Raw genomic sequence first — 20541 nt, forward strand, 5'->3', positions numbered from 1 at the left:
CGTTTATTCCTCCCGAAGCTAAAATAATTAATTAATTTGCCTTGATTTGGAATGGTGAAAAGTTTCCAGTAAGTATTATTTTACACACACATATTGTAGCATACCTGTAATAGATATAATATAGTCTATACTTCAGGGTGCATGTATGCGTGCGTGATTGGAAAGATCACCTACCTTCTGGTATAGTCCCATACACATATAAAGTGAATTCACATGATGCTAAGTGTTGTAAGTGTCAGGATCTGACAGAGGTCTACATTATGGGATGGAAGGACTCCTAGCAAAATCACTTATTGTTTTCAAAATGAAAGCTATGCTTTCATGATTATCCTCTAAGGAAACTTAAATTTAGTACAATTAGTTTAGTTAAAATGTATCAAATCAAAGTTTATTTATATAGTGCCCTTCATATAGGTGTATCTCAAAGTAAAAATAGTCAAATTCATAAAAACAAAACAAACAAACATGTCAGATGAAAAAAGTTTATTAATATATAATGTACACACCAGTAACTAAATTACATTATTTATATATATATATATATATATATATATATATATATATATATATATATATTACAAATAAATAAATAACAGATTCTGTCAAACTAAGACCATGCACAGATTCAATGCAATCCTTTCTATATTTCTTTTCCCCAGACCCCAGTAAGATAATATTAGTTTCTGACTCCATAGATACATATTGTCATCTTTGATTCTGATCAGGAAATGATATTGAAATACTGCTTGAAGAGGGAGGATATCCAACAGCTTTGTAAGTTTTGTGATCCCTTCGCTAGCAGCACTCATTTTGTTTGCAATGCCTGTCCATTTCATCTTCTTTGACAAAGTGGTTCTACAGTTGTTAAATTTAGAAAACACCACATCCTTATTCCGTTCTTCCAGCAGCACATTTAAGCTACTTCTGATGACTGTAAAAGTGCAAATAAGAACATAAATCAAAAGATCCCAATTATTCCTCATTAACACTCACAATTAGTCTCTGTGTTAAAAAGCATCTTCTACCCTCTGCCCAAAGTCAGTCTCCGTTAATGTCCAACTCCCCTAATCCTAGTCTCTGTGCCTGTGCTTAATGTATTGGCAAGGGTTAACTTTGTCATCTCCTTATAAGATTTACAAAACCTCAAGTCAATTCAATAGCACAATATCCCTATGGACCTACTGTGGTGTGACAAAAAATAGAAGGCACCTTAGTCTATTCATTTGAGCTTAACAGAGGAGAATCTAAATACTGTTTTGAAGAACCAAAAATCTATACAAGTAACGTTTGTGTATTTCCGTCTGCATCAATATGTGCGGGAGGGTCCTACCTGAATTATTAGACCACAGAGGTATGTAAATCTGCAGTCAGTTGAATGGACCCCTTCGGCTTTACAAACCTGGACATTAAAATACCCACCGTTCTGAAATGCACAATTGATTAAACAATCATACTGGTATTTTTTTATGGTAGTATTTCACACAACACAAGGGTTGCTTCAAATAATTTCATCTATAAAAAGAAAAAGAAGATTTTAAAAGGAATAAATTGATAGATAAATGACAGTCAAACCCCAACAGACATTGACAATAACAATTATAAAAATCTAATATTGGAACAATGATATGGGACATACTGTACCTTTACAAGAAATCAGAGCTTTGAAGACATCGCTTGCTGCTCACTTCAGTTTAGCAGAATAGCTGTCTACAGGAGGTAGTCAACCTGAAATGCCACCTTCAAAACAGCTGTGACTTGAAAACAATTTGCACTGCTGTCAAAAAGTTTGAGATTTTCTGCTTAGTTTTATCCCCAAAAGTACTTGAAATCTGTAAACACAAGCACAATGAACATAATCGTATTGGCTGGGCTGACAGAGGCCATTTATTCAGAACTAATACTGTTTACAATTACCATGCTGATTTGTTTTCCAGCATTCTGTGAAGGCAGATAAGAAGACCTGCAGCTATGGACAAAATGTTTGCAACACCTAGAATTTTATCATGTAATCAAAGAAACTACAAAACAGTACAGAATTTCATTGTTAAGTATATGGAAAACTACAAGCAATGCATGCTGTGGATGCCAGTCATAGAAAACCCCTCATACTTTTTCTAGGTATTGAAACCATGTGTTATTTATATTCTTGACAGTGAATATGTATGCCAGTGACATGCCTTGTTTAATTTAATACACTTCTGCAGAGGTGAAGTCAGTTGCCTTTGGGTGTTATATGCAATAAGAAATGTAAAAATAGAAAGAAAACCTCTAAATGTTAACTGTCAGTGTGAAAAGTCTAACAGCTTGGAAACACTAAAACAATAGCAAGTCTCCCAGCCAGAGCATCTTATAGTGAGCATGTTAAACATTAATGTAAACATTAATGAATAAAACAAAATAAAAAGCAAAACTGTAACATATTTCATAAAACGCTCAGGACTGAGGACAATATATACATACTGTACATACACTTATGTTAAAACATATTTCGATCTTTATACTGCTCAAAACATTCATCTCTGACGTACAGTATAGGTGTAGAGAGACAGTGACTAATTGATAAGCACATAAACCAAATGATGCTGACAGTGTGTGATTGACAGGTTTAACATCTGTCAAATCACCCTTAGCACATCACCCAGAGTACTTCAAGAGACCATTGGTACTTGACAAGGAGCTATAAAGTGACATGTGACAAGCAAATCTCACGTGCTTGTTGCATACAGAACAACAAAAGCCAACATTTACTTCTGAAAAAGTGGGAAAAAATGATTAAAAATGACAACAAAGTTCCTTTTAAACAACAGTTTTAGACATACAAAAATAGAAGCTCATCAGTATTTTATGCCAATGGACACAAACCATGACACCTGGCTGGCTACAATCTTAGTAACCCATCAAAATTGTTGTTTTCAATGACATTTAAAAGAACAAGATCCTCAACATTTGGACCAGCTTTGCCTCAGGCCCATTAGTTACTAAACCTGTCCCTAATCCCTGGTAATTCCATCATCATAGTTTTTAAATGCATATGTGTACATGTAATTGTGTTCTATTCCTGAACCCTTCCAAAACTAAAAGATATATCATATTTCTCTTGAATTCAGCTGTTATACATTACTACAGGTGCATTTTTAAATTAACAATTATGGATGACACCTATGAAGTCCTAAAGAGCATAGTACTGTTGCATCATACCTGTGCAGTAAACTCCAATTATGTAACCATATAAAAGCTATCCCATCATTGAGACCATTCTCTGACAGTTCATAAGGCCCAGCTCTCTATAATAATGTGAATATGTATGCAAGTTTTGTTACTGAAAGACAGGGGTGGATAAAATATTGTAACTAAAAAAGCTCACGACTGCATTGGTAACACTGCCTATGGTATCATGGTGAAAAGTGCAAAGGTGAATTATAGGTCAGGCAACAAAAAGGTGGTTGAACTGATGTCTCACTAAATTATCCAGCCACGTTTGTTCATCCCTTAATTGTTTCTCTTGTCGCAGGGAGCGTACCTTGACTTCTTTCTGGCACTAGTCTAGAGCTTCACACATTGAATCTGTGGTCCTCCTTTTCTGTTTCTGTATAAAACATTGCATGCAAAATACAAGCACACTACAACAAATGTATATATTGTGTTTAATATTTGTAAATATCAGTTCAAATGTACAAAAAATGTTTGACACATTTAAGGCCCATTTTTAGTTTATACTGTATGTGTATAGTTCCTGCTAGGCATTTCAATCTTGCCTTTGTTTTTTTTCAAGTGCATTTTCCATCTTTTCTTCTTCTTTTTTTAAGAAATCAAAACATATGACAAATGACAATATTGATGTTAACAGTTTTTGATTTTCCTGTGTCTTGAGCTGTACAGTGCGGTTTTCCAAGCCATGCAACTCTGTGACATCTGTTAGAAGGACAGCATTTTTCCACTGGCAAAAGGGATGTTTCTGTTCTGTTGCCACCAAGCCGAGATTGATTTCCAACGATAAACTGTTAGCAGTAAACAATACATCCAGTATTTAAATAATCATGACAAGGGGTAACAATTTGTACTGCTTTAAAATAAAACACATAGAAAACTGCTGCTAAATACAATGGATTTAACACTTATCGCTCCACAGTTTCGTGTTTGTTTGTTTTGCTGCTGGGACAGCAGAAGGTGACTCATTAAAGCTTGTTTACAAATGAATTCTGTAGCCATAATTAGAGTGTCATGCAAACTGCAAGTGAAATGGTTAAACAGAAACCACTAGAAGTCCAGGTGCTTGGTGCCTGTGGCCGTGGTGCCACAGCCCAATCCAAGCAGTTTGGCAGATTCTGCCAGGTCCTGTTTGCTCAAACGGCTCACTGTGTCTGACAAGTCTGGAGGCAAATGCAGTCTCTGTGCAGACAGAGAATATTCAGAAAATGAGGGGGGGGGGGGGGGAGAGAGAGAGAGAGAGAGAGAGAGAGAGAGAGAGAGAGAGAGAGAGAGAGAGAGAGAGAGAGAGAGAGAGAGAGAGAGAGAAGGGAAGAGAGAATTAGTCACAATTTTTGTTTTAAAGAACCATTTAAATATGACAGGATACAATTATACAGCTATCTGCAGATGTGCTGTAGATCTTGGTAATTCTAGTCTATTCATGTTAATAAACCATACGTGTGTCATGGTTTCGTAGAGCTCCACAGTAAATAAAAGAAGCCAACTGACAAACTGGTACTATATTAGTATTGCAGCTGCATTCGACCAATTGAGAAAATAAGAATCATTTCAAATGCTAATTCAAGGTCTTATATTTACTTGACTTTTTCTTTTATAAAGCATTCAACTTCTATCCAACAATATAGAAGGCATTACTCTGAAATAAGTAAGATCTCAGTGCAATACACTATGCACAACATTTGGCATGGTATTGACAGTCTGAAGAGAGAGGCTATCATGACCCTAAAATAAAGTAAAATCTTTATATACGGTATTTTGAAATGTAAATGGAATACTAAAATCGATCAAAACATACTGTGCCCCTTAAGATCCTGCATTATTACATTTCCAGACATTGCAGGAGTCGGCCCAAACACACCACTGCATAAACAAACATGCCACATTGCTATTGCTTCACATGCATGAATTGTGTAAGAAGAACAGAATGTATCTTACACCAAGTTTCTGCAGGCACCTCGTTCTACCTATATACTAAATGTCTGATAAGACCAAACCACATACTTCGGCCAGATTCCCAAAAGCTTATGACTCAAAATAGTCATTAGCACAATTACAATTCTAACACGAATAAGAAACAACTTTAGACTACTTGCAAGCACCTACATTAAATGTCTGAGTTATACCTACATACTGGTTTGGTAACTTTACTGGGTGTATTTTTCCTTTCCAAAACAAATGTCCTAATAACGCTCTGGAGTAAAAATGATAAAACTCGAGCCCAATGATCCTTTATCCCAGTTTTAAGGTTTTCAAACCGAGACTTACAGTGGCTTAGTACATAACAGTCATTCAGATCAAGTCAGCTTACCAAACTAACTTTGAACCTTTTTGGTAAACTCGTGCCAACACATCCTATAAAAGACAAGTTTAAGAAGTGCCCTTCAGATAAATCCTAAGAAGGGAATACACAACGTGTTGAAGCATTAAGAGCTTTCCTTTTAACAGAATCAGGTTTGTGGCCCGTGGCACTTGAGAAAAAATACACTGAGACACTTGAGATCCAAACAGCCTTGTAATTTGCTACAGAACTCAATGAATACACTTGATTCTTCTGAGCTTCCCTTAAGCGACACAAATAAAGGAATGTTCCTGTCCACACATAGATACTTATCTCATTCTTAATATAGGTGCTTGTGCGAGTTCCAAGCATTTCTGTTTACCAGAAAACAAATGAACAGCCCTGTTACAAGTGAAGGGCTTGCAGACCACTTGAGCCTGCACTTCCCCAAGGGCAGAGAAAACGCTCCCAGTAGCATGTTTAGCTTATCTGCAGGATGTATAGGAGTTTATGCACAATTGAACTTTTTTGTTTGCACAACACTTTTCAATAGGTTGTCAGGGTTGATTACTGTTCTGTCCACTTGATGAAGAAAAAAAAACAAAAAAAACAAAAATTCCTTAACAGACCACATGGGAAAAATGTTGTCCATGGTTTTATCTTGTTTGGTCAATTTAGGATTTGTGTGTGTGTGTATATATATATATATATATATATATATATATATATATATATATATATATATATGGATGAAGGCTATATTTGAATCCTGAGTCATTTGAAAAAAAAGGCATAATACCACAGTAGTGACATAAAAATTGCATATTTGTCTAGAAGATTAGACTTAACCTTTGACCCATATGTGACTCCTGTACACCCCGAGACCAATTTCAAAAAACAAAATGTCTCATTTTCAATCACTCGACAACACCCACAATTCGTGCTTTTTAGGCATTTTTAACAAATCTGTCTCTCTGAAGATTTACAATCATCCTCCACCAACGGCAGCACCAAACAAGCGAGCGAGACAAATAATCTTCGACTCTGACAGCGACTAAGGAAACAAGAAAGAAAAAAAAAGCACACCCCATTGAAACACCTTTTCCGTTATTTTTTGCAGTTCATTATCTACCCAGTTTAATTCAAAAATAAAATTATATTTATGATTCTTTGATATTAACTTATGTTTAAATTAAATTAATTTGCAATTTAAACCTTAACACCTGTTTATTGTCTTTTTTTATTACAGATACTAATATCCATGTATTATAAAAAATAATAGATGGGCTTCAGTGAGTTACAGGAAAATAATTCCATCTCAGGTTTCTGTGACAGTTTATAAACTCGACCTAATGGTCTCATAGTTTATGACGTCATATAAACCCGAGATGGAATTATTTTCTAGTGATTTTTCAGGTGCAATATCATAATTAAGGTTATTTACATTATAACACAAAACTGACATAATGTGATTTCACTATAATTAAAGTATACTTTATGTGTGTCTAGTTTTTCTAAAGGCATACAGTAAGTCTGCTTTACAAAATAATAAAAACAAATGCTCCCTTGTTCAAAAACAGTATCCTGCTCCTGCTTTTAGTGTTGTCTTCTTGCAATTCATATTGTTTTCCTTGGGTTTCATGAGTCTCAAATTAATTCTGCAGCAGCCACATCTATATTTAAGCAGTCCATTCACTCAATAGAAATCATTATGCACACGTGGTTTGCAGCCTGAGTCTGCTGTCAGCAAAGCTTCCATAAGCTTGGTTTAGAGTAGCTGCTGCTCAGAAACCTTTTGATGTTTTAAAATCACTGAAGTGTAATTAAAAAAGTAAATGCATTGATTAAGCCTTGGCCCGGCTTTGCAAGCGTACTGTAGCATACACTCGGTTGCAAAAATCAATACCATACAAGTAATCCTTAGTGAAAAAAAATCACACTGGTATCTGGCCGTCATGCACCCTCTATTTGGCAAAGGCACATAAAGGTACTGCGCATGTGCAGAGCAAAGGCAAAAAGTCCTCACCATTTAAAGCTGCAGGACTTATTTTCCATTGAAGCTTTGATATTTAAAAGTGGAATTCCTAACAGAAACGTCAGGGATAAAACAGTAGAATGAGTGCACATGCAAAGACAAGGTCTTGAATGTAAAATACATTTTATAATTTCAGATAAATATGTATAACAGTGCCCAAGATTATATTTTATTATAGTAGATTACACTATAGCACCTGCATACAGCTAAACATTTGCATACAGAACCTTACTATAAGGGGCCTGTTATCCCAGATTCATTTTTTTTGCTTTACTTCTGAATTGTTCCCAGCTTTATGTGCTAATCTATATACAAACCCATTAGGAAAGACCTGTGCAGAACTTTTGACTGACTTACAATGAACCACTTTCTTAGGGAAAGGGCTCTAGTGACGAAAGGTTAAAGTAATAGGAAAGAAAACAGGATGGAAAAATAAATCGAGGCAACCATAAAAGAGGAAGTACTTGCCCTGTCTGTCAATTGAGGTTTAACACTGAAAGTATAGAGCAACTCGCCCTTTCTGTTTATATTCATACCTTTATATTGCTATATTGCAAAAGTAATGCGGTGGGTCTATTCCTTTCAACAGGACTGTGGTAAAGATTCTGAATTATGAGTCTAAATATCCCCTTTGTGGGTCAGAATGTGGAGGGGGTACAATGTAACTAGACTGGTAAAACAATCATTATCTTGCAAGCTCAGGCCAACAGTGTTCGATCTGTAAACCAAGGAAAAAAACCCCAAAAAACACAAGTATTCATGTGACCTGACTTATTCCCAGAAAAGCACAACAGTTTACTTGTGTTTAGTGTCACCATCAATAAAGGTACTAGTCATTCTTGAACATTACAAAGATGATTTATCATTTTTCTCTGTAGTTTGGTTCTTGCTTGCAAAACTATTTCTGTTAGCTGATCTCTTTTTAACCTGTGGAGATTACCGCATGAGTGATGCCATTTCAAAAATGAAATTGCAATGATCTCTTTCTCTCGTTTAATATTGTTCCTATTACTCGTGTGAACACATAGCTAGCGACCTAAATACCATCATTTCCATAAACACAGATTATGAAAATAAACTCACTCTAAGCACAGCATCAAAGGAATCCCATGGTGTCTCAGCTGATCCCTGGAGCCATCACCATGGGGCCTAATGCAGCAAAACACCTTCTTTCTTTTAAAATAACTAAATGCTTTTGTATGGATTAAAGCTGCTATACGTAGGTCACTAGACCCAGATCATTGTACCAAATACAAAATGATCTGGACTGGCCAGCAACAACAAGTTTTGCAAATGAAAATGTTGGCTTTTGTAAACACAATATTCTACAGAGGGTGGCAACGTATTGTAACACAAATGGCACACCAATGGACATTACAGGGTTAATATTTTGCAACATACTAAAAGCACAATGATAATAAATGACACTTCCGTTATGCTCCTTCTCTTCCTTTTGTTTACTGTCCAAGGTAATTACTAGGAACACTAAGACTGCATAATAGCTCACTTTACATCTGCAAGTCCTGTCACATCATGGCACATTTTCCTGTGTGGGGCAGAACAACTGCATTGAAAAATACAATGCTCTTGGCTCCCAGCATCTTTACAGCATCTACTGTATAGAGTATTTTGCTTTCAGTTTTTCTTGTCTTTTACCTCCTGTAAATGCCCTGAATACCTAGAATTCAGAGTGCACATCTGAAATGACTCCTGCTGGGAGAGCCTAGGACAGAAGTAGCTGCAAGCTACCTCAGATCCAGTGCCTGTCAGTGTCTGCTCCCAGGGCTCAGCTCCAGAGTGCGGGGTCGATGGGCCCGCTTCCTCCCTTCATCATCACAGAGGGGAGCGCCTTCCCTGCTGTGCGAGATGATGAGCCACACTCACCTTCAGCACACAGTGCACACTCTTACAGGAGACCATCTTTCTTTTAAAAACGAAAGGTCTTGTTTGGGACTTGTGATTATTTTGCTTTGAAGGTGTGCAGAGCAAGAGCAAAATGAAAAAGGTAAAATACACATACGGTATTATTGTATTGTATATGCACACTAACCCAAAAGCAATTTAATTTATAGGGTAATTAAACTAAAAGGTCACTTGTCATTTATGTCACCTTGCTGCATACTCTGCACCAAAGTAACCTTTACAAGAATATGAACAGAGGCAGAGATTACATTTGTTATGTTTGAGAGTCTGTGTAGAAAACAGAAAATACGGTATGTGAAATTGTTAATTAAATTGCATTTTGTTATTAGAGCATATATGTATGTATAAAATAGGTTGTATTATTTACAGAAAGTGCAGGTAACTTATGAAGTGAGTTAAAAAATGCATGTCAGATTACATGTGGTAGGAATGCACAGTTGGACACAATTAATACTACTTCATATTTTACAAGATGTAAAACATATTAAATACTGCATACGGCTAGCTTTTATTCCATTCCAAACCTGTGATCTCATGTGGGTCAGTTGTACATTTTTCATATTCCAGGAAAAAAAAAAAAAAAAAACATTTTATTTAAGAAAAAAAAAAAATCATGAACAGCAACATATGCTCAACAGTGTTATTATAACATGGTTTAACCTGAAGTATTTTCTAAGCAACTAAATATTTATAGCCAGGTTCTAGGAACTCTTTCAGCATATTTCTAGACTAGTAATGCAGCACTTTTTTATAGCAAAACTATAGTAATACTTATTTTATTTTTTTACACATAAATGTTTACCAAAAAATATGCATTTGGTTACGCAAGAAAGTTTTTGAGATTTTTTTTATATGGAAAAACTGATTTTATGTTTGGCTCAATAGAAGGTTGTTCTAGTCCTTGCAGTCAGCTGAAGACAGCTTGGTTTAAATATTTGAATGCAGCAAGTGTTTGCTCAGGGGTCGAGGGAGGCCTGCAGACAGCATGAGGCACTACAGAAAAATACATGCAAGTGGTTCTTGTCCCATAATTTTTGATTTGGAGTGAATACATTTTTTTATTGTTACATAACGTATCAGGTATTTTTTTTTTAACTTGACAGTAAAAAGAGCAATTAGCAAACTGTTCTCAAAGCCTCTGTTCTGCTTACAAATTGCTTACAAATTTGCTTTTTCTAAAAATGGCGCCCAAACAGGGCTTTATAATCCAATATAAACGGTATGTTCTTGTATTCTCTGTGGCCTTACCTCTCTTTTGAATAAAGTTCAACTACCTTGGAGAGAGTGGGTTGAGGTCTGAAACTAGTTGTAGGTTAACCAAGTTAAAAGTCTTTTCAAGTCATTCCCCAGGGGAATAGGACACAGACAGTAAACCCTCTGTATAATTTGGTACAACGAGCAATATTAGGACAACAGGACACTTGACGGGAAAAATATGACCATTGACCATACCACACTGTCATTAAGCACTGGGCTGTCTGTACTATACAAGCTTGGTAAAATCTTTCTCTTTCACCAAACGCTTCCTTAAAATCTTATTCAGCTGGAATTCATGTTGTTTTGACACTGGGTTAATAAATGATCCATACATTTAAGAAAAGAGAGCATTGCTTCTCTGAACCCCAAGATAACATGCACTAAAGCTGACAGCTACTATTGGTGTTAAAATAACTCCTAGATGTTTGTGGGTTAGGTTGGCAAGTAGATTTTTGTCTGGTCCATTTTATAACTTGAATGTCAGCTGAGGGTTATTGTGTCAGCATGTGTAACAATCCAAATAGACAGTGCTTTTTCTGGTGTGGTACTTAGATGACAAGTGCTTGGATAACAATCCCCTACATTTAACACAACCAGGCTATATTTAAAATCCTCCACTCCCCATCAGCTGATGCCTCCACCTGACAGGTGTTATTAACATCAGCAGAGGAAGAGTGACTTGTAAACTGCATTAAACAATTTATTCAAACAATATGTCCTTATTAGAAAGATGTGATATATCCTAACAGGCCTTTAATACTAAATTATACCACAGAGCCTGCCACACATTATTAATGAACTCAGAGGTCAACCTGCCTGATTCATTGGTTCCGCAGCATAGTGACTGACAGTGATTATTTAACGAAAAAGGTGTGTTAAGTATTCTATTCCATCCAGTGCTACAGAATATATTATGAGCAGTGTAAAACATATGGAAGTGCATTGTGTACGTTTCTTAAAGATGCAGAAGGTAAGCTCACTTGCAGTCTGTACTGGGGAGAATTTATTAACACATATTAGTTCAAAGGCTTTTTCCACAGTGAAGGTGACTCTCAACAAAATATGTGAGTTATCAGACCTTCCACTCCAAATTTTAAGCTGTTCTATTGATTTTAAAAACATGGTCCACAATGAAGTGCCAAGTCTTCACTGACACCTAAAAATCTTGACAAGTAGTTTGTAATCAGCATTAAGAAGTGCAATCAGTCAATACTGCATCATTATTAGTGCTGATGTCCCTGAGGGTAGGCTTTAACCACTTCACCTGTAGCTTAAGCTGGGTTTGGGGCATCTTAATGATTAGGAATTTGGGTAAAGGAGAAGCTGTGATTAACTAAAAGAGATAGGATTTGCATAACTACCCAATTACTAATGATCTTTTTGTCTTATTTCTTCAACGTTCTTAAAATAACTGATTAAAGGATATTCTGATTGGGGATAAAAGTTTCACTTCTAAGTTTCCGAACATTTCTTTTAAGTCCTGCCACTGATTTGTGTATATTGGGAACAGCAATGAGTTAGGATGTAGCTGAGCCTCTAAAATGTGGAAAAGACACGTTGAAGATAAAGTCATTTCTGGTGCTCTATCTAAACAGATTATTGATGTAATCTACAGTGCACAGCAGAGTACATTGCGAGAGAATGCTGTGTGGGACATCTGTATAAACTAAATCAAATGGTATCATTGCAAATACAACCATTTGTATTATCTTCCCGATACAGGCAACTTGCCTAGGTCTACATTTCAAATTATAGCCTTAGTAAAGATAATAAAGAAAATAGAAAAAAAACTGTTAAAACTACCAAAACTGTATTTAATTGACATTTTAACAATTATAAATTGCAATCCACACATTTTTTCTGTTCTGGCAACAAAGGCTATGCACCTGTTTTGGTATTGGCTTTAAATAGAAGTAAATTGAGAAAATTCACAACACAATGAAGGACCCAGGGATCTGAAGATTCGTACTAAGAATCACCTGAAGGGTTCTCTGTATCCAATAATGGTGTAATAACAGTTGGCTTGTTGCAAGATTATTTTTTGTGAATCCCCAGTGCTAAAAGTGAGATCAGTCAACTATTCCTGCACCTGATGCCAGCCTAAACACTATAGGGAAATTCTTCCTGCCATTATGAACCTCAAAATAGGCACACTAATGTAATCGTGAAATGGGGAATATTCTGATGTACTTATTATCTCCAAAGTGCAAAACAGTATCCAGTCCCTGAACTTCAAAAAAACATTTTTTTCAGTAGTGCTAACGCAGTGCAATGCTTTTAAGTTCAGACAGAAATTCACACATACTTCAAATGCAAGTTAAATTGGAACCATGGAGATTTAAATAGGTCATCAAAGTTGGTGGCAGTGTAAAAGTAGTGTTTATAATGGGGCTCAGCTAATAACGTTTTACATTAGACGTGTGCACTGCTAAGCTCAATCAGCTCGTGCTTTATGTTTTAAAATAAGTATAAACTTTTATAGACAAATATAGGATGTAAGATTTTATTAACCCCAATATTTCGCCTACATCTTCTGCCCCAATGTATTCAATGTAAAGACAACCTGGTAGGTTACACACCCTTTTCCCACAACTCTCTTGTAGCCTGTAGATACTCCTTTACAGTTCTTAAAATCCTCTTAATACCCTCTCTGTTACTGATAACTAGTGCCAGTTATCCAAAGCATCTCTTAATTAGCTGTATTTTTCATAGTAGTAATTCCTACTCAAGTGCAAATAAACAATGATATATTTAATAGGGTTTAACATATGAAGCTGCTTTTCAGGAAAGTGTAACAAATCTTCTCTTTTTTAACAATGAAACAAATCTTTTTTTTTTTTTTTACAGTAACATTCAGAATGTATTTAGAGTGAAAATACCACAGTTTCTGTGCTTTAAAAAGGACTATTATTTTGACCATTGATAGCATACAAGATGCACCGAAGGGATGTGTCTGAGAACACACCAGACGTGTTTAATACAAATAAGTATTCCTGCACCTCTTCCCCACTATAACCAATCAGAAAGCCCTTTAAGAAAAGTTGGTAGCACTCTAAGGGTTAATAAAGAACAGTAGCTAGTCATCTTGGTTACCATAGTTTCACCAGGGTCATTCAAAAGGCATCAGACAACCAATAACAACTATTTTAAATACATCAAACTCAGGAATACATTTATTTTTCTGAGAACTAGCCCTGCATAATTGTGTAGATATTATTGTGGTGCAAGAAACCAGGAAACAAAGTTTCTAAATTGTTTCTTATCTTGTAAAGGTTTTAAACATTGAAACAAAAAAGGGCAGAGTAAACAAATTGATTTTTCTGACACTCTGTAGATTTAATATTCTCCTTCTGATAAAAGAGGTGTTAATGCTTGGCATTGTTTTCCTCGTGCCTCATATATCCTGTCTTGAGCTTTGCTTATACACATCTGTTCCTATGGCAAATGCCATATATACTGCAGAGAAAGTCCTTAGTGTGGAAGAGGCACCTTTAGGGGTTTTCACAATGTTAAAGTAAATGAGAGATCACCTCAGCCATCCAAATCCCTATGGTTTTCAAACCTCATGTGCAGACAGATTTTCTTCATCCTTAGTACTTACAGCTTCAGAGATATTATCTACTACCAGGACTAACTACACCTTTGTGCTTCAGTTAACAAAGTATCCCATGGTACATTTAATGCATTAGCATCCAAAATATGGATACACTTCATTTTCACCAGAAGACTTGTTCAACACTAAACGTATCTTAACAAAAACAAAGACGATCTCCTATCAGCAAACCTTGAGCAGATTCTTTCAAACTCTAAAATCAACACATTTTTAATATGTTTGGTATTTGAAAGTTTAAAGAAAATCTATTTACCTCTTTTGGAAGTAATTGGGGTAGCAAGATTTGGCATACAATTAAATGGAGATTATTGAATAAAAATATGAAGGAAAAATAAAGCCCATGCTTTGTTTCACTCGGGGAAGCAAATATTGGCAGAATATATATCCTTGAAGTCAGGACAGACATAGAAACATAATCATATACAGCTCTGCTCAATGATGCTAAAAGATAATCGGAATATAGTTTTGTTCAAGTCTGAATTGACAGTCCGTATTTATAGTACAGCATTTATCCATCATATTCCTTTATATCTTGGCAACATTAAGCAGAAACATTAACTGGAAATGGTTAAAAAAAAATCCTCTAAAAAGGATTATAAATACACACAGGACAAAAGTAAAAAGATATTCAAACAGTGAGCACTTTACATATAAACCATCTGCTGTCATGCCACGTTCACACTGGGCACAGGGACCCAAAGCATCCCTAAAGTTCGGCAGAGTATCAGGTGCTGCCACTGTAACAAATGCAGCACTTCTGCACTTTACCTATAGCAGTTTCACACCTGCTGGTGTCCTGGGGGTGCAGACAATCCTTATACCATCTGTAAAAAACTATGTTTAGAAAACAGAAGTGTAGTCTATTCTCACCGTTCAGATAGATTTTACTTGAAACATCTAAATCCTACCCTGTCCTGTTATACAGTAGACCGGCATGTATGCAAGCAATGAACCAAGGAAAGCCTACAAAGGCCGGAGCCAATATGAGGATACATTAACAGCAATTTAAAATATACCAGGCTAACAACAAAAAAGGCTACAGATATCTTTGGAATGAAAAGAAGATTTTCACCTAATATCTATTTAACACAGAAGCGGGGTATTTTTTGTTACCCACATTATATAATATACATAACAAAAACAAAACCGTGTATTTGCTTTTTATAAAACCACAGTTGTGTTCTTCTTGCCCTATTCCCCAGTTTATCTATTTCATAATTACTTTCTTCTGCTTCTTAATAAAATGATCTACTTCCCCAATTTTACTGACACCAAAAAAAAAACAATCACTTTTCTAAAACTAGCAGTAGCCTATTAACAAAACGCAGGATTTCCAGTACTATCAACAGCTTTTCACAACAGTGAATAAGAAGCGATTTTATTTGCTGGGAAACTGTTTCTCAATCTAATAATTATCCTCTTCATCCTCTTAATTCAGTCTCAGTGTTTTGCTGAGGAATGGGATGGGTGCCAGCTCTGAGCTAACTTGTCGTCAGGGGGATTACTGGTTATATGAGGGTCCCATCAGGAGACCAAGCAGCCTGCAATTACTGAAGAGCGGCACTTTTGATTTAAAGGAAAAGTTTTAGGAATGGACTAAAACGCTGAATAATACACCATTAGTAATTTGTAGTCAGGGACAAGAGAGTTCCCTCTCCAGCCGTTTGTTGTAAGAAAATAATAATAATAATAAACCCAACACCTGTGGGCAGTTTTAGTTTTTAAACTCAATAGAAGTTCTATAAAACTATTATAGCTTTGGAGGGGTTCTGTAGTCACCTTCAGGAAAATATATCTGTATATTCTATTCTGGTAAAGCCTTGAATAAAATCTTTTCAAATGGAATCTTTTATATGATGCCCTGGATTTTTAAATGAAAATGGGGGTCAAATTCTCTCATTTTCCTCACAAAAGAGTGAAAAGAACAACTGTGAAGCCTTGATGGCCGCACCAGAAGGTGATTTGATAAAAGGAGGGCTGCGGGTGAATGCTGAACTCACATGAATGCCTTATTGTGAGCACTACCCGAGACAAATGATCACTGGCTACAATTTAAGCTGTGTAATTAAATTTCACACAATATGAAGCAGCAAATGACATGTAAATTATGAATGGCGTATTCCTTACTTTCCATGACAGTGTTAAATAAGGGAGGTCTAAGTGAAATCATTAGATTATACTGGTCCGCATAGGCTTTCAAAGGTTGTCTTCAAGCACACACAGCTAGCCTGGCACAAACGATGTACTCTGAGACAATTTCAAACAGTGTCAGGACAATAAGTAACCAGCCCTTAATTGTGTTTGTCCACCTAGGTATAAAATAGACATTATCGCAATATTGTGTTGCACACCAAGATGCTCGAGCTGGTTCTAAAGAGAACTGAGATAAGTGGATGCACTCCACTAACTCCTTGTCTCCCTCACCAATTACCACTAAATAAATAGACACAGCTGACTGGTAACAACAATGAAATATAGCTTGAAAAGAAAGACTGTATATTTAGCGCCTTTAGCGGATAGTTGTTATGTAAAATAAATACTTTTTTTCTGTTTGTTGTTTTAAAACTGGTGTAATAAAATATATATGCACAAAAAAAAGGAAATTCGTACACATTACACTACAGTATATACTGCGATAATTAAATAAGCAAAAAATAAATAAATAAATAAAACATAATGTATTTGACCTAACACATATAAAACCAGATGTCACGCTTCAGAATAGGATGATAATATACGTAGACTCAACACATATTTGTGTTTTAATTGATACTTCACCATAATAGCTCCTAGTAAAATTAGCAGCTTAATGACTACAGGCTAACTAATAAGCTGTAAATACTGTATCAAACTTACTGTCTGCAAAAAATACAAGTACAGATCTTAAGTTCTTTGCTGGTGCACAGTAGAAATTTTGGTAAAAAAACAAAAAAGTGATTAAAAAGTAATATGTAGAAACCATAAGCTATTACCCAAAACCATTCCCCTACTTAATTAGGACAAATCCCTTTTCACTGGAAGCTTTCGATAGAAAAGGAAAGCCTGTACGATTTGCAAGGAAGCTCATTAAAAATGTGGAATGCTGTGAAGAACCCTCTCTCCATGCAGGATCTTTCTGCTTGAGTAAGTATGAGAAGCCTGCAGGATAAATGTTCTTCTCTTGTCTCAAGTAGCTGTCTTGCACCCACTGCCTCGGAGAAAAGAGCCACAACTTGTTAGTCAACAGCAATTCTGAAGGGACCGAGTGAGATTTGGAGTCATAAAAAGCAGTTTTCATCCCCCACATTTATTCTTTTGTTTTTAAAAGTGCTGCTAACTCCTCCTTTCTGTATAATATCAATAATCATGGGCTACCAAACACAACAACCATATTGCGTAAGAAATATAACCATTAAACTATTGACTTGGCCGATACTAAAACTAAATCCATAGAATAATTTATAAAAATTCAAACCATAACTTTATATGCTTTACACTCCATGCTAGACCATGGAATTCATGAAACCTACAAGCACCAGGATACTGAAGTAATATGAAACTCCAAAACTTACTTTACTGCTTTAAAGTCAAAGCTCGAGCCTAGCATTCTGTGCTTAGAGATCCACTTGGTTTACAGGAATACTCTGCCAGTTAGTTTCTATCACTGATTATGTGCACACTTACTCAGCTGAGCTCTAATTACGGGTTATGAAGGGAGGCACATTTGTGCCATCATACTTAACATGTTCACAGAAAACAGGACCTAATTTATTTTGAAATACATTATAGATCAAACTGAACTAGCACACCTATACTCCATAATACAACAGCATGCGAATAACAAAATGGAACAAACTCCATTAACTGGGAAGAGATCGTTTATCTTCAAAGGAAGAATTGCAATATATCCAAACTTAGTATAGACTTAGGTGCTTACTTTAAGTTTGCACTGAAAATACTTTGCTGTAAAACATATTATAACACAACCAGGAGTCTATGACAGAGACAGGAATATGAATTTAATTCCCACTGTAAAGTCAAACTAAGGAAAACCCGCTTCAATAGTGTCAGGTACTTTATAGGACGAGGATACTCTTAATTTACAATAGCACATGGAATCAACTCAATACCAAGGTGTACTTTCACAACCAGGCTTGTGCTTAATACTGATCAGAGGTTAAAGTGAATTTATTAAAAACCAAAAGGATCACCAAAGCAGCGTGATAATCAGCAAGTTGTGTCATGTCACTGCAGTTGTTCACATGCAAGGGCGAGATTATTATTATTATTTGTTTATTTAGCAGACGCCTTTATCCAAGGCGACTTACAGAGACTAGGGCGTGTGAACTATGCATCAGCTGCAGAGTCACTTACAACTACGTCTCACCCGAAAGACGGAACACAAGGAGGTTAAGTGACTTGCTCAGGGTCACACAATGAGTCAGTGGCTAAGGTGGGATTGAAACCGGGGACCTCGTGGTTACAAGCCCATTTCTTTAACCACTGGACCACACAGCCTCCTTCTACAGCACACCACACCATGTCTTAAAAGACATACACTGCCTTGAAAAGCTTGTGCCGGATGCAAAGACCAAAACATGATTTTCCAGGATATCAAATATCATTGACGGATACAAACTGACTAATTAAATGGCCCTGTCAAATTCCTGTCTGACTGGAACTTAATTTGAAAGAACCACAACTATTATATACAGTGCACTTTGGGTGGTGCTATAAATGTTCTGTGCACTGTAAGGATTCCTGAAACCTTAACAGACTGCATGCATCAGCACATGTAATTTGCAATGTAAAAATTATGCATTCAGGTTTGACACCTGATTAACATTTGTCTAATTCCCACGGGAGCAAAATTCAATTCTAAATGGCGGTCATTCGGGGACAGGGTAATTTACATCAGTCATTTGGACAAAAGTCCACTTCACACAGATCCACAACAGATTGTCTGGTACAAGTTATCTGGTTGTCTTAACTCAAGAGATGACTGTGAAGTGTGAAGATACAGAATGTTAAGTTGAAAAGGGGGATGGTGAATGCATCAGTGAAATATACAGTAGCTGGTAAATGGATATAACTGGACACACCTCTAAAACACATTTAGAATCAATATGATACAGAATTATACAACGGTGTGATGAGGCATTTGGGGCACTTATAGAAGTCTTTGACACAATGTCTGTAACTCTGCTGCAGCAAAACATTTTCTTTAGTGTCATACAGAACTGTTAGTTTTAAATTTAGCAAGTCAAATGGGATTTCCTTTTTAAAATTTGGTATTTTCAACAATCTGCTAAGGTTTTCTTTATTTTTATTTTCTTTTGTCAACTAATTCCATAATAACAGAGCAGCGAAGCCCATTCTTCAAAAAATTACAAAAATCAGCAGGAGGCCCATTGGTAGTGTTACCCATGCTGTCTTTAATACTGTACAGAAGTTACATATGCACCATGGCTATAGAAGTTCATAGTAAAACCTGGAATGGATCAAAGTGTTATGCATTTCCATCCTATCTCAGTATTATCTTACAGTCAATGTCACCTGCTAAGCATGGATTCACCACACACTGTCAACTTCCACCCTTGTAATTCAGCAGAACCCTAACATTAATGCGCCCTTTCCTCGAGACGACCACTCAACTTCAGTCTAAGCTTCTAAAATCAACATCTCCTCCCCCCTCCAAGCACTAGGATGCAATCCTGAACATTTTCATATTGTACTCATACAAAAAAATGTTATATACTGTATATATTGTAAGACAGCAGGGAGTGGGGTTAAAATCCTCCCTGTGTAGGATATGTGCGCAGGCACCTTTTTTGTTAGTTTCCTTTATTGTTTGATTGTTTTGCTTTATTGTTTAATTTTGATTTGTTAATTGTTTTATTATTAATTATCCCCTGCACCTGGTGCTTATTATCAAATTAGAGCCAGGTGCAGGGTATAAAAAGAGAACAGACAGTTTGTTCAAGGCTGCTGAGGAGAAGGAGTGCTCTGCTTCTAAGTAGTCGTGAATAAGTAAGTGCATTTTGTTGTTTGGCACTTTTTTGGTTAAAAGCAATCTTTAAAACAATAAAAATGGTTGATCCCCACTGTCAATTCCAAATCTAGCAATTTCGTTTGATCAGAAATTAGTATGCTCTGCCAGCCTTCATTGATTAATCATCCGAAGAAAGTCAATTATTTTTGATGCCGGAGACAGAGATAAACTTAAACAAGAAAGTATAGTTTCTG

At 36.0% G+C, this 20541-nt stretch overlaps 1 pseudogene; it reads right to left on the reverse strand.

Moving 5' to 3' along the window:
• Nucleotides 1-3003: 3003 nt before the first annotated feature.
• The window catches only part of LOC117432007 (elongator complex protein 4-like), a 59475-nt pseudogene continuing 41937 nt past the window's right edge, over nt 3004-20541 (reverse strand).

This window comes from Acipenser ruthenus, chromosome 27, assembly GCF_902713425.1.
Source record: "Acipenser ruthenus chromosome 27, fAciRut3.2 maternal haplotype, whole genome shotgun sequence".
NCBI classification, from domain to species: Eukaryota; Metazoa; Chordata; class Actinopteri; order Acipenseriformes; family Acipenseridae; genus Acipenser; species Acipenser ruthenus.